General features: G+C 33.7%; 1 non-coding gene across 1 annotated transcript; it reads left to right on the forward strand.

Annotated features, from left to right (window-relative positions):
• The first annotated feature begins 7,182 nt into the window (after positions 1 to 7,182).
• Positions 7,183 to 8,989, forward strand: LOC117684442 (uncharacterized). Its single transcript, XR_010713937.1, has 3 exons — positions 7,183 to 7,321; positions 7,766 to 8,041; positions 8,539 to 8,989. It is a non-coding gene; the product is annotated as an uncharacterized protein (transcript).
• Positions 8,990 to 13,075: the final 4,086 nt, after the last annotated feature.

Below are 13,075 nucleotides of genomic sequence, written 5' to 3' on the forward strand. Positions count from 1 at the left end.
ACCCGACTGGCTCAAAGAACTCACGACTTCGTCAGAATTCAGAATATTCAGGATTAACCCCTTGCCCTGGATCATAAACTTTAGCATTAAGCCACTGCTTTTGATATTTGTTACACCTCCAGTCAAAGCATGCCTTGGCAAGACGTGTTGTTGTTTCTTCTAAAACTAAAAAGTGTTTAAAACTAAAAAGTGTTTTAAAGTACCATCCAACAGACAGAAGGACTAGGACTCAACGCTTAAGATCAATTATTGTTGATATTTTTTATTTGCCCATAAAGTAACAAAATAAGCTCAACTACACTGAAATCATACGAGAGATTATAAGCTTTTCATCGCAAACAACGAGCTTTGTGATCATCCGTAAAAAAAATATTATATTGTAAACATACTACAAACCAATTTTTATTCACGGCGACTTGATTTCGCGCTTTACCATTATAAACTATTTTGTTGCAATTCATTTCACCCTCCAGTATTCATATGCAAGAAACAGCAAAAAGACTGGTTTGTTCGCAAAATAATGTGTGATGACGAGATTAGTTGGTTTACAAACAAAACTAAAATTGTATTGAACAAAATGACTTTAAAGGTCACCATCAATCAAGTTGTGTACTTAAAATCATATTAATACATGTATTTAATAATAACAGAAAATGTGAAGGTTTTAATGGCAATACATCATGTATAACACTTAATTAAAATTTTATAATAATTATTTAAACGATTAAAAGTTCATTTTTGAACGATTAAAAATAAACGATGCAGTTTTAATTAATTGATTGATTACAGCGGAAGATGTCATGATATGACATGAGAAATAACGTGTGAACCACAAGGATTTATCTATAACAAGGATGAGAAAAAAATATGATCATTTTAAATCAAGATAACATTTGGTTGAGAGTTCGTTACATTTCGAGTCAAGATACATCGTCGGAAACCCACGACCAGACTCGCATACGCTTACAAAGTATAAACGTATGCGAGACTGGCCGTTGGTTTCCGACGATGTTATTTATAAAGCTATTTAAAATCTATAGAATAATGCGGTGCATGGAGAGTTACCCAAAGGGGGTTTTCCAGCCTTATAAAGCAAGAGAGTATGAAGATGATGGTCGTAATCGTTTTTGAATAGTATGTATTCTGTTGTTTATGAAATGGGGAAAGGTAGGAATGCCGAGTTAAACTAGTCAATTGCAGAACCTATCACTTCAAGCAAGACGCCATGAACTATCAGCTAAAACATGTTTTGTGGTTGGGTGATTCAGATTTCAACCGTCCCAAACTTCCCGTTTGTTGTGACAAAAGTTTAACTTTACCACTGCCATTCATGGTAAAAGTTATTAAAGAAGCCAAAGCACTCACAATAATTTTCATTTGTTGATTTACTTCCTTTCGAGATTCTTTGTTCTGAAAGCTTTAATTCGAATCAGATCGGTGGTTCACCACCAACGTGATCACATGACAAGGAACATTGGGTGTTATTGATCGAGCCCTAAATTTTTCAGTTTAAGGGATGCATGGTTTTAAAAGTGACGCATAATAAGATTTTTCCGACCCTTGAATAAAAACGGAAACGCAAAATCACTGAGTTATGCGAGACCGTAGGGATTAAGCTTGAGTATTGCCGATTTTAACATTATAGAAATATCGTACATACATATGTACATGCTAAGATAGGTTTATAAGGTACAGAGAGAGGAATGATCCAGAGTTCGGTTGATTTTACATATGTACATGTCTTCGTGTGTATTATTCCTTTAATCGAATTTGCAGAATGCAGATACATATTGAAATTAAAGTTTGCAGTCGAGATAAGCATTGTATTTTTTACCGTTTAGTCAGATTTTCCTTTTGGGAAAACTTGTTGGCAATGAATTTGCATTTAAACTGAAAATTTCAAAGTTTTAATCATTGCAGTTCGTTGTTTGAAAAAAAATCTTTATTTCGAAACGCGAAACGATCATGAAAAATAAGGTGAGACGATGCCCAAAAAACGTAGCCACAGTGATGTTATGAATAATCCGATGTATATACACAAAGTAGGCACTTGATGTTACTAAATCTAATATCTTTAACATGGAGCAGTTGTCCAAATGCTCCCAACAATTTGATGAACTAGTTTACTTCAATTTGTTTGGGAGCATTTAGCCAACTAGTGTTAGCTAGACTTAAGTTTACATGCATCTTCTGTAAAATATTTGTATATGTATAACGTTTTTATTATTGGTTTTGAATAAATTAGCTGCTATTTCAACGTTTATAAAATAGAGGGCTACCACGGACGCATGTATAATACATTTGAGGTTATTTAAATTGCAGTGCAAGTGTAAGTGAAAAGAGTAAATTCTGCTATCGAAAGAGTATACATGTACTTTGCGATCCCGATCGTATACTTATACTAATAAATATATTTCAAAAATAGACCAAAACACCGAATGTATTACAGTACATAAAAGATCACTTATTGTAGAATAAACATGTACATGCAAAGCTCAGCAAGATAAATATAAGTTCAAACAAAACTAGATGCTGTCATTAGACAAGTAATACCCGCACTAAGTGTTTGCCCCTAAATAACACTGTTTAATTAAAAATGAAGGCCACATGCAAGTTCCGGTAATACATTTAAAAATTATAATTTTCATAACTGAAGGATGAGATCCCTTCCCATATAATAATAACACATGAGCAGCACTTTATATGCAATTTGGGATTGAACTCTTTGCATGTGAATTTTAAGTTAATCAATAATTTTAACTTTTCATGTCATAGAAAGTATACTGGTCTATGTAATTATTACAAACAAAATTAAATTATGCCCGTTCTCCGCAGCGGTTGCCGGCTTTAGATTTGCTTCTGTGTGCCTACATGTTCATAATCGTGTGCACGGATTTAGAAAAGGGGTGGGAGTGATGGGTCCAGACCCCCCCCCCCCCCCCCCAAAAGAAAATTCATTTAAATCAATACTAAAATTACCAAAAATACACCTCGGACTCCAATGCCCTTACAGACATGTAACTGCTCTAACCCGTAAGGTAACATTATTTGGGGGGAAAATATTATATTTATACTTTATTGTTTATTTCAATAGGAAGTATACATCACAATATGCAGGTGTCCTGCACCACCTTAAAGCTGTTATTTTCCTCATAATATATAGTACAAGGGGTTTTGAATAATAGGTCATAAAAATATATGCATGTTACAAATAACTGATCTTTGTCTGAAGTTATGTACACAATAATTTAACACAGGTCTACAGGTCTCAATTGCGGATACTAGTTTTACCCAGCTCTTCGATTAAATGGGTTTCAGGTGGTTTACATACATGTATGTGTTTTTCATATGCAGAAAAGGTTTTGAAGAATAGGTCATAAAAATACATGCATGTTACAAATAACTGATCGTTGTCTGAAGTTATGTACACAACACAGGTCTACAGGTCTCAATTGCTGGTACTAGTTTTACCCAGCTTTTTGATTAGATGTACATACATGGACAATTGTTAAGTGTCCTAAACAAAGCAGTGTCATCGGCTAGGAATTACCCACATGGATCAAACACTAACATATGAATAAGATAAAATACATTATTTTTTCTAGTTCTAGAATGTCAGGGTCAAGGCATAACCTATATACAATTTGATGTGCAATGACACAAAGAGCAAGAATAAAATTATATGGTTTAGGAATGAGGATCTCAAAAGTTATCAAAATATACAGTGTATCATCATTTCTTATTTCATAAGGGGGGGGGGGGGTTAAAGACAACACCTGGGGGTCATGTACTTTACACAACATTTGATGATCATAATGACATAAGAAGATATTTTGTATTTTCCTATTTCATGGGGTCAGGACAATCCCATAGGGTCATGGCCTACATTGTATTTGATGCATTGTAATACATTAAGAAAGAAAGACCCCTTCCTTCCTACTATAACTCATATAAAAATGATAAGTCTGTACACTTACTTATACATGAAATACACAAAATTATTACGAAATTGTTACAGGGTCAATATGGGGTCAACTCAATACTGTAAGTCTGACAAATGAAAAAATAACTTTTGCAATTAAATGACAGAAACTTTACAAATGCGATAGGATAGGTGACGATGATAAACTTATCTAAATATTAAAAGATGATGATACAGTATGCTAGCAAAGGGAGATCACTTATTTAGAAAGTGAAAGTAGTAATACTTATGTACCAATCGCAACTTCTCGGGCCTTTCCGGCAAGCTCGGAAAAACACCTCGAATGTATCAACATCACCGGATGTTAGAATTTTATACAAAATGGAGTCGCTTCCCATTAAAATAAGTATCGGCTAGACAGTCTTATATGTCGCTTCTGTGTTATATTTTAGTGTATATCGTTTACTTTAATGAAGTATAGCTCACATCTCAACAGATCGTAAAATGTGTTCTATTTATTTCAAGTTTTACAAAAAGGGGGGTTTTCATGGACGTCTAGGTAATACATTCGAGGTGTTTTTCCGAGCTTGCCGGAAAGGCCCGAGAAGTTGCGATTGACTTATGTACATACTGGTGTCTCATAATATTGTGCTACTAAAATACTCACTATACATGTATTATGCTTACCTATATTGGTCAACATCATAATGATAATCCAATTAGAGCAAAATATGAATCCCTTTAGCTGATCCCCACAAAAGAAATGTTTATGCATGTTAACTAATCCTTTTCTGCATTTGGGAACCATACTTTTTTGCAAAAAAACGTCATTTTTTGTTGCCCACTGATCCCCTTAATAAAAAAAAATTCTGGAACCTGTTCACACTTCAATATGACACCCCCAATCATATTCTAGAAGATTATTTGGCTACTGCCAAAATAAAATGACGTTTTTGAAACCATTTTTTGTAAAAAAAAAAAAAAAAAAACAAAAAAAAAAACAACGTCATTTTTCAGCCATTAAATGCCCCCCAGGACAAAATTGAAAATTCCGAAACCTTATTGCGCATCTATAGGATACCCTAAAACATATTCCAAGAGGTAATTTGTCTACTGTTGAAAATGTAGGATGAGTTCGAGGAAGAAGGTTTTTTGTGAAAAAACGTCATTTTTTACAAATTATTTGACCCACAGGACTACCAGAGAATTTTGGAAACCTTTTTACAAAACAACATGACACCCCAAATTAAACTCCAAGAGTTCAGTTTGCTGGTTTATAAGATGTAAGAGCAGTTTGAGAAAGTAAAACGTGACAGACGGACGGACGGACGGAACAGGGTAACAACAATATACCCGAACTTTCTTTAGAAAGTGCGGGTATGATTAAACGTTTTGCCAGACAGAAAAGACGGACAAGATAAATATACATCATTGTACACAATCTTCGATCTTTATGGACATAAATAGCTTGCATGTATATGTAGTCGTTGATAATTGATTCGCTTGAATGCCAGTTAATGAATAGAAAAATATGGATATTGCGCTCTTTTCTTAAAATATCTATAATGTTCTAATGCGTCAAAAAAAAAAAACCCAAACAAAACCCTCCACTTCTGTTACGGAATGGGAATTCCGGTAGTAAACAAATAAAAGGGCACACTTTGAAATATACTAAGTGGTTTGTACTTACCTGAACCAACAACGTATATGAACAAAAAACTAACTTTTAGATTACTGAACTATCTAAGTAAACTCCCATCACTTAAGGTAATGGGACTGCGTAAAGCTGATGCATTCTGTTAAATATCTTATGGTACAGAAAATTCGATACAAAAATTGTTTTCTAATGAAAATGAGTTGGTTTATTCATTGTTCATTTGAACCATAATTTTTTTGTTGGTTAATATGAAAATAAACGCGTACAGTTGCAAACAAAAAAAAAAATTAAACGTATTTTTTCATCTTTACATACTGTAAGCAATAAATGATTATAACCTATAACAAATCTATATTTACATCTCTCTTTAAAGACTGTAGACTTGGGTAAATTCCTCTAATATATGAATTAAAGTAGTGAATTAGTTGATACAAAAGTATTTACAGGCACGTAGCATAGTTTTGGAAAGTAGATTGGGGGGGGGGGGGCATACTCATCAAAAAATCTTGACAATCTTATAAAAAAGAGAAAAAGGGAACTTCTTCTCAAAATCATCAAACTCCTAATCCGTGGGGAAAAGTGGGGGGGGGGGGGGGGGGGGGGGGGGTAGTGCTACGTTCCTGATATATGACTGTCGAAATATTGTGAAAAATATGGAGGAAACAGACACTTGGGGCAATTTATCGTATTAAAATATATAAAGTCCAAGATTTATATTTTCAATTTCACTTACGGTTTTTTCACCCTTGATGTTCTTATGATTAAATATAATGTAATGTAACAAAACACAGGTTTTAAAGTTAAGATAATGGTGGTGTAACTGTTATAATTGTACATGAATATAACAAATACTTTTACAAATGAATATTTAACGCATGAATGTACTTGTGGACCTCATTAAGCAAAATCCTTCTGTCTACCTGTTTACCTGTTTGTTAGCTGCAGGTCCGTAGTTCCCGGTCTGAAACTAATCGAATGGATTTTTTTCAGACCAGGAGCTACAGATCTGCAGCTACCTGTTTGTCTTTCAATTGTCTCTGTCTGTCTGTCTGTCTTTCCCTGTCTGTCTGTCTGTTTCATTCTGTCTCTGTCTGCCTCTCTCTCTCTGTCTTTCTCTGTCTCTCCCTGTGTTGTCTGTCTGTCTTTCTTGCTGTATCTTTCCCTGTCTGTCTAACTGTCTCTGTTTGTCTGTCTGCTTCTCTCTCTCTCTCTCTCTCTCTCTCTCTCTCTCTCTCTCTCTCTCTCTCTCTCTCTCTCTCTCTCTCTCTCTCTCTCTCTCTCTCAAAAAAGGTATGTCAAGTAAACAACATATTGAACAATTTACAAATGGATTGCGTTAAATGCAAAGAAGGGAAGTTATTAAGTCGATTATCTAAACAAGGATAGAATGTGCAAATTACTCTTTATAAAAAACAAAAACTAAACAAAACGCTTTTTTTCATCTTAAATAAAAAGCTGTGAGTGCAAACAAATTTGAGTATCTGAATTGGCTTTTCTGGAAAGGCAGTTTTTTATTTGTGCATGTGAAATGGTCAGAATAAGTGGCGTAAGTGGAAGTTTAAGTCTTAAGCAAAAGGCAATCATAATTTTTTAGAAGACATGATAAAAAGAAAGGTTGGAAAATCAACAATCTTTTAAAACAAGATTTTACATGTTGACTTATCATTGTTTGTTTTGGTTTCTTTTTCTTTTTCAGAATCCCTTTCTTGGCATTTTGTTGATGTCAGTAGCGTGTGTTTACGGTAAGACATTTAAAACAATTTAATTAACAACATTCTAAAACACATTTATTAAAATATAAAGTTATTTACGGTAGAAATGGACAAATTCGGGTGTTTGTTCAGACAAACTAGGGGATTGACCGTATTTTTTCAGACAAATTAAGTACTTCTGTTTCTCTTTCCCCTCTCTTTACAAAACAAGTTCCTCAGTCGGCCGCATAATTACTTCATTCTGCTTTCGCCCGAACTAAGATATAATCTGTCATAAAAAGATATCAAATTTGTCTTTAAATGTAGCTTTACCTTCAAATTAAAAATTGTCATCTTCACAGTCAAAAATAAATAAAATATCGAAACAAAACAAAAAATAATTTAAACAGGTAAGAAGAAGAAGAAGAAGAAGAAGAAGAAGAAAAAGCACCCAAAGCAATTACCAGTTAATATTTATTTTGTTTTTTAAAACAGCTGGATGTCTGAATACCATCACATATTCTTACATAGTTCGCTCAAGTCCGAACGATGAACCGTACGTTGTCTATGAACCTGTCGTTTTCTCCTACTGCGAAATCAAATGTACCAATGACTCGAAATGTGCTTACTTCAAATTTACCAACGACACAAAAAATTGTCAGATATTTGACGAGATTGAACCCACCAAGTGGCGTGAATCTTGCAGTGGTTGTTTCATAGGAATAAAAGAAGAGATATGCCTAACACAGCCCGAAGAAACAACAATACCTGGTATGTCACTTTGATATTTTATCTTCTGTTCAAATTTTAGAGCGAACTTCATTTGGGTTTGTCAAGTCGGTTGAAAAAAAGTAGTTCTAGTACATATTCTGTTTTCTTTGAGAGTTCTACGCTGCCCATCAATTAACTTAAATTTGTGTTTGCCAATAATGCATACATCATTGAATAACTACCAATTCCATTTCCATCTGTGATATGCATCTTGTTCATTTTAACTTATTTTAAATCAACTAAGTAATTTCTCAACTATCCCTTTCCCATAGAACTTCCAAATGGTTTTATTCAAAGAAAATTGGTCGCATAATTCTTATATTCAAACAAAAACTAATGAAATAAATAAATAAATAAATAAATAAATAAATAAATCAATGAATCAATCAATTTGGGTTGCCATATCGCCTACCATTTTTACTTTAACAAAAATTAATATTATGTTTAACTAACCGTTGGGATAAAAAGAAATGTTCATACCTTCTATAACATTACAGTTCAAACAACAACAACAACAGCAGCAGCAACAACAACAACAACAACAGCAGCAACAACAACAACAACAGTAGCAGCAACAACAACAACAACAACACCACATAACACAATTTGCTCCTGTGTTTGCAAAGAAACAAACGCCACTGTGGATGATATTATCAAAGAGCGACTAAAGGCTTTAACTGTGAATGTATCCAATCTCTCAGCCACCAAACGAAAGCTGTCCTGTGCCGAGGACAACAGAGCTACAGCGAACAACATCGGTTACTTTGGACTCATATTACTGGGGTTACTAGGCGGAATATTTGTTGTGTTTGACTGTGTGAACATGTTTCGCCGTCGTATTGGACGTTAAATCAAAATTATGAAAAGGAGGCGGTGGACACGTTGAATAATTAATTAAACATCAATTTTCCCAGTTTTACTCTTGTATATGTTCACATTTATCACATGTGGTTTGTTTTTCTAGCCTTAAACAGAATGTTGTTGTTGTTTTTTTCTTTTCAAACTCTCCCAATAAACCTACTATGATTTTCACATTGCTTTTACATTTAAATTTAAAATTTTCCGTAAGTCTTGGAATAAAGAACCTATCGATTGCCAAATACAATTTTTTCGTAGAAAAGGGAAAATTATCGTATGAAAATTATTTTAAAAAACCGGACTAAGATGATAAAATAACACTTGATACGTGTGTTAATTAATTTCAAAACTATCTTTCGGACTAATAAAAAGTTTTGATAATTCATAACATATCGAGACAGGCGTACAACACTCCTATGACCTGGGTATTTAAAAAGGGAGAAATTAAGTATCGTGCGAGATCGAGTCTTCAATTTGTTTTTCATTGATGCATGTTCAACCTTAATCATTAACTAACCTTAGTTATTGATTGAATTTGATTCTAGAAATTAAATTAGTTTCTCTTTGATAAACAAAGCAGTACTGCCGGGAGTTGATTTTACACATGTATTGATTATTATTTATTATAAAATAAAAAATTTATAATTTTGCTTGGCAAGTAGTTTCTTAGCTATATTTGAATAATCAAGCACACTTTTGTCTTTTATGAATTATCGGGCTTTTCTGACAAGAATTCCGAACAAGAGACTGAAAATCCCATATGTGAATCATGTTGACAGGTTTAATATTTAAAGATAGAAGGAACGTCACCAAACTCTAAAGCAAAAAAGCACACGATTACAAAAAATATCTTATTTGTTTGTACCTTTTTAAATCTGACCATTTTCAAGAAATAAAGTTTCCTTGAAAAACAATGCTTCTGAATACATTAATCGAATTTATCGATATTTTAAAAATATCTAAAAGTATGAAGTCTTAATTGTGCTTAGATCTAACACCGTTTCACTTCCGGTTTTCCCTAGTAACTGCATAGGAGAGTGATTAAAATCAACCCCCAAACATGATGAATACTAAGTTATAAAATTGGAATATATTGATCGAATTGAAGTATTTGATACTCATTGCAGACTGATTTATCTTGACAATACTCTCAGCGTCGTCAATTGTTTTGCCAGGAAAACTTAAAACTTTAAATGCCAATCTCTTACAAAAGAAATCAACACTGTGCCGGATATTTATGCAAGTGTTAAGGAGATACATGTACATTTACAGTACGCCCACCTATGGCTCGGTTTCTTTGAAAGTCACGTCAACCATAGGATAGACCACTGCTTTGATGTGTGAAAATGTTTTATCACTTATGTGCCAATCCATATGAGAGGTAAAATATTAACTTTTCAAATTTGACGCTTCATGGATAATCAAAGTTCTTTAGGTGGACCATTATGTTGCTGTGAAAAATTATGTGTCAATGAAATGTTGTACTTTTTTTGCACACATTAACTCTCAAGTGTCCTCTACAACAAACATTGTTTTTGTGGCCACTTTCGTGCCTTGCATGAACGATTCTTTGATACAAATTACCCCTCCTTTTTTTCGAATTATGATTTTTTTCCCGACATTTTCAATTTACAGAAATTATTAAACAATTTGATGGAATTTTTTATTTCAATAATTTTTTTTTAGAACAGATATAGATGATAAAATAATTTATAACATTGGCATTTTACATAGCTATTTTATAACTTTACAGAAATATTGATAAAATCAACATTTCAAATTTGGAAGTTTTTGATTAATCAACAAAATGTGATAGAAGAATGGATTTATTCAATAATCATTAACATTAATAGAATAATAATTAGAAAATAAAATTATTTTGATTATATTACCTACTTATGATAATGCACATCGTCATTTTTAAGATTAAAGCGCTAAATTTCTCCCAAACTATGTGCTCTTAATTTGGAAATTTTACATATCATAACTTATCAAAATATGTCAGTCTACAAAAAGCATCCCTCTTGGGATTGTTTGGGCACAATTCAAACCGAATACATCTTCATTATCATATCTATAGATTATTTAAACGATTAAAACAATTTGAGTTCCACATCGCTTAATACCTATTACTATATATTTTGATAACTATCACGTGATCAATAAAAGTCACATGGACAATAAAAATCACATTATCATCTTCCTCTTCCACTTATGTGAGAAAAATAAATGATATTGATTCTTATTTATTTCATGCTTAATATGCGACACAAAATCCCCTTAAAAAGATATTGTAAAAAATTCTAAGTATTTATTCTTTGACAATAGTTTATTTGTTTACTAGCAATTTTATTTTGGAGTTTTAAGGTGGCTAGATCCACAGGTGCTTGAGGACAAGAATTTTAAAAAAAATAAAGTTCAGGGGGTCAAGATACTTGGGGGTTGGGCATAATTACAGTACATATCTCACAAATGCTTTTACTCCTCTCAGTTGGTGTTCATCCTCTTTTATCTCATGGTGTTATCATGGTGTTATCATAGAGATTCTTTTTAAATGAAGAAAAACTGAAGAGTTTTTTTCTGGTTAAAAAAAAACCCCAAAACACAGGCACACCATACTATAACGAGGAAAAACTGGTGATCGATAACCTTATCTAATTTAACATTCTCACATAAATTATCAGTGGCGTAGCTTAGGGTAGATGAATATGGAAGCACTGTGCCACAGCAGGGCAGGGGGTTTGGGGGCCGCCCTGAGGCCCCCAATGGAACAGGGTAGAAGCTGACGCATTTTTCACAATTAATATCCGTATTCCAATACACATTTTTCTTCAATTGTAAATATATTTTTTGTGCAAAATTCAAGCATTTCACGCAATATTTTACTTTAAAAATTATGCAGAGTATATGTAATTTATTATTGTTAATTTCTTTAGACTTACGCAAATAAATGGTTTTTTTTTTCATTTCACGAAACAAACAAATAAAAAATAACATTTATACATGACAACATTTTTTTGTATAACTTTAATTATCTTTATCAAAGAGGAAGCCCAGTCTTCGTGTTTTCTTTAACGCAAAAGAGTCAATGACTTTGTGTCTAAAGACCACTGTTTGTATGCATGTAGTACCGAGAGACTTGAAAGTCTCGTAGAAAGCATGGTTGACCTGACATGAGTTTTCACTCGTCTCATTACACTAAAACTGCGTTCTGCTGTCGCGGTAGCAACGGGCATAGTGATAAGAATGAAGAGAAAAATGAAGATATTTGGATAAAGATCAGAATTAGTAACAGTCAAAGTTTCCAGTAAAGTGGCTGGTTTGCAAGTTGGGTCTCTTGCCATATCCCACCTGATTCGCCAACGATCCACTTCCTCTCGGAATTCGACTTCCGTTGTGGCAGGTAAATCGTTGTCGTAACAGGCGAATATCTTAGTCAGCTCCTCGTTTGTAAGAGTCTGCAGATTTTGGGGAATTAAATGCTGTGCAGCAAACCTGTCCTCGTTCTTTACTAATCTGTTTGTAATTTCCTGGATAAGATGATCGACGAAAGGAAGGTACATTGCCCGTTTCCAGTACTGACTTGGGTTGGCAGCAGGTACATTTACTCGATTTACCTGGCGAGCAGCTCCTCTAGGTATGCAAAGGTACCTCATTTACTGACGCTGCTACTACAGTAGCTTTCTGAAACAAATCGTCCCAGTGTACATCATCATTTCGATTGCGTCTGAGTTGTTCTATAACAACTTTACTTTCAGCTACAGCTTCAATAAGGTCAATCTCTTTATCCAGCAGCATAGCCGACAGCGGAACAAGTGGGTGCAATGTGGCTTGAACAACAACAAGCGTAACAACAAAATCAAACTTTTTAATTGAGCAAGCGTAAGACCTGGCTTTTGCATCGCCCTGTTGTTCGAGATCTTCTAAAGAAGATACAACAACGTTGAACGCTGCTAAAAAGGTACTTAAAGAATCAGACCTGCTTGCCCACCGAGTTTCACACAGTGTTTTCAGTTTTTGCCTTCTTTCCATTGCCTCCTTTACCTGATCATTGGCTTCTAAGTTTTCCTTAAATGAAAGCAACCTCTTAGCTGAATAATCAAAGGCAAAGGCAATTGTTTGGACTGTGTCCATCATGTTTCTTGCAAGTGGCTCTTTGCTGGCATGTACTATGGC

The sequence above is a fragment of the Magallana gigas genome, chromosome 5 (genome assembly GCF_963853765.1).
Source record: "Magallana gigas chromosome 5, xbMagGiga1.1, whole genome shotgun sequence".
NCBI lineage: Eukaryota > Metazoa > Mollusca > Bivalvia > Ostreida > Ostreidae > Magallana > Magallana gigas.